Source organism: Pteropus vampyrus, unplaced genomic scaffold (genome assembly GCF_000151845.1).
Source record: "Pteropus vampyrus isolate Shadow unplaced genomic scaffold, Pvam_2.0 Scaffold514, whole genome shotgun sequence".
In the NCBI taxonomy this organism is placed as follows: Eukaryota; Metazoa; Chordata; class Mammalia; order Chiroptera; family Pteropodidae; genus Pteropus; species Pteropus vampyrus.
The window spans coordinates 293456-296964 of record NW_011889295.1 but is presented as its reverse complement, the minus strand read 5'-3'; positions in this window follow the sequence as shown (position 1 = coordinate 296964).

Sequence of the window (3509 nt, the reverse complement as noted above, 5' to 3'; positions counted from 1 at the left end):
GGCAAAAGACCCAGAGAGACATCTCACCAAAGAGGAAATACCAAGGGCTAAGAGGCCCATAAAAAGATGCTCAACGTCACTGACCAAATTCCAACAACAGTGAGATAGCCACACACACCTATCAGAACGGCTAAAACAGTGACAACACGTGCCAACCCAACAGACTTGTTTCCGCTACAATGTTGAAAGTTGCACACTCAAATGCATGTTCTCCAAAGGTCTTGGGGGATGAATGTGGATGTGACAGTTGCAACTTGTAGCATTTCCTGGAGTCAAAGAGATAAATAAAAGCTGTTTTTTTATAGAGAGAGAAACCATTAACTAACATTATACGATTTGTCAAAGTAGTAAAGTATATAATAAACAAGTATCAATGTTTAACTTTCTACAATTCCTTTACTGTTGTTCTTATCTAGTATGATGTTTCTTTGAAACAATCTACGGATAAACTATCACTCAGTAAGGTTTGTGGCTATGAGACCAATATTTTAAAATTAACCACCAGTCTACATACTGGTGACACTTAAAAATAAAATTAAAACGGAGGGAAACATCCAAAATCTAGAAATAAATCTTACGAAAGAAATGCAAAATCTCTGCACAGAAGTCTATAAAACATTATAGAGAAATGTAATGAGACCCAAATAAATAGAGATAGCATGTTCCTGTGTTGGGATTCACCAGTGGCAAGATGTCACTTGTCCCCAAAGTGACCTATAGATATGATTTCAATAGGTTTGGTTTTTGTTGCTGTCGGGGCGAGAGGCTCGACAAGCTTATTTTATAGTTTATGTGGCAATGCAAAGGGCCAAACGAGGCAGGTCACTCTGGAGGTAGGGAAAGGTTTCTTAAACGAAACAAAAGAACACTATCGTGAAGGAAAAGAATGAAATAGTGGATTTCATTAAATTAAGAACTTCTGTTTATCGAAAGACACCATACACGTGCCCCTTATTTGGAAGTGATTTTTTTTTTTTTTAAGTAGATAAAAATTTGGGAGACTATTAGTAAAATCGGAATTCTGGCTGGATATTCGATGATATTAAGGAATAACTACTCATTTTTTTAGTTGTGAAAATGGTGTTTTGATCGCGTCAATATAAAAGAACTTATCGAGTTTCGAGAGTCACGCTGGAGCATTTTCGAGTACGATGCAACGGCAGGAACTGGCCGGGATGTGGCTGAAGGCAAGCGAGGGGCGTGCGGGGCCCCCGCGCTCCTCCGCTTTGTGTATTTGAAATGCCCACGACAAAAAGTTAGAGAGCGGCATCCTGGACAGAGCGCGCCCCAGAGCGGGAGGGGACATTGCAACATATGTGCCCGGCAACGAGCAAAGGAACCTGCTCAGGATACATGAGTTAAACACATTTTTTTAAAACGATCCAGTCGAAAAGTTGGCAAAACACTTGGACAGACTCTTCGAACAGAGAAATGCACGAGGCCAACGAAAGCGTGCTTCGTTAGTAATCAGGAGATGGATGCCCAGGGCACAGCAGACACCACCACGGACCCGGCAGCGCCCGGCTGCTCCAAAGTCAGGAGGGAGACACAAACGCGTACTCGCTGCGCAGCCACGGGGTGTCTGAGCTTGTGGTGGCGTGGTCACGTGCTTAACAACGAGTTCCTTCTCCCTCACTCCCCAACCCGTCACCGTGACTGTCAACAGAACCTCTTAAAGCCCTGGACCACCCACCCGTCTCCCCTCATCGCCTCCTGCCCCAGCTGCTGGAATTGGCTCCTCAGGGTGTCACCCATGCCCCTCAGCCTCCTAGAGTCTCGCCTGTAACTTTCAAAGCACGGCGGGCCGTGTCACTCTGTCCAAACTTCTCCTGTCATCTGCTGCTCACGGGGGAAAGACACACGGGATGTGGCCTGCCTCTGGAGCGGTCCCTGGCCCCCTGGCCAGCTGTGCTGAGCCCCGCGTGCTCTCGTGGCCTGCCTTCGCGATGCCCTGAGCCTGCGGCTGAAGGGCGTCAGGAAATGCTAACTCGGGAAGCGAGCGTGGAGATCTAGTTCCCAAACGAGAGGCGGCCATGGGCCAACACGCTCTCTTCGTCTGCCCAGATGTGGGACAGCACCTCCACTTCTGAATAGTGCTGCATGGGAGACTCTGACGAACAGAGGAAGCATAACCAGCATTCGCGCAGTGCCTGGGTTTCTGTCCCGTCGACATCACCTTGGTGGCCTCACTTCTCTGAAGGGGCAGTGGGTGGCGCCATGTGGCTCAGGACGGACCCTACGACCTCTGCAGCTGAGGGTTAGCACAGCATCCTCGATGGACCCTCGCACGCTGGACGTGGTCAGCAGTGAGGGGACACGCGGCTCGTTCCTGCCGCAGGCCTGGTACGTTAGTGGGCACCCTATCCGTGGTGGCTCAACACTCGCCCAAGGCCCTCTGTTTCAAGATCCAGTGTCCCCATGCCCCCACACGCGAAGGAGGGCAATCAGAGTTGGGACACAGGGACTGTGTGGTCACTGCAAAGGACGATGTAAAGCGATCTGGGGAGGAGAGGGGCGTTGCTGCGTCAAAGCCTCACGCCGACGGGGGCGAGAGTGTCGTCCTCCCTCGGGGAAGCAGAACCTTCGCCCCCACCCCCCGGGGCCCACGCACTTCCTGCTGCGTGAACACCGGCCAGCGCGCTGCTTCCCGCCCTGGTGCCCGTTCTCGTCAGCCCTTAGAGTACCGCGTTCATGCAGCAGGTGGGAGGCTGAGGCGCAGGGCCCACGCGGCCAGGCAGCAGCAGAGCCACCTCCCAGCAGGCACAGTGGGACTGTCGCAACAGGGGCTCTGGAGTTGATCTCTTGGTTTATTCTGAGCGTGAGGTTCACGGCCGCGCTTGGCATCGGCGGTCTCGTTTCATTCACATACTCCCTAAAAATATTTTAAATATTTTTATCCCCTTCACACCTTAAGTTGACACCTAAAATGTTTCATAAGCCAAAGTAGTTACGAAGAATACAATTTCTGGCATATTGTAAATATTGACACTGAAAAATAAAACCGTCACGGGACTTTTTAAAACGCAGCCAGATGGAACGTAAGCGCCAGATGAACTCGCTGTGCGACGTGACCCGTCGGGAGCCAGCGCGGGGCCGGCCCTCCTTCGGCGCCCGGGACTCGGAGGGCGCTCTGCTGCCACAGAACTCGTGTCTCCTTTTCCCTCTTCCAGTTACCCTAAGGTGACGTTTTTACACTGGAAAGTCTCATTGCTCACTCCACATACTTCTCTACAAGAGAAATGGGTACGTGAATTGAAAACTTTAAAATTGGTTTTGTTTCCTGTGAGGCTTCGTTAGAAAAATTCTTCTAGATTTATTTATCGTTACAATGATCAGTTTCATAACTGATCAAAACACAAATATGTCGCAAATTTGGAAAAATACCGACGGGCCACGACAGCACACCTTTGCTGCGGACGCGGGGCTTCCTCTTCCTGTGAGTCCGGGAAGGACCGGTGAGCGGGACAAGGCTCCCGTCACCCTGTCCCCACCTCTGACTGGCTCACAGC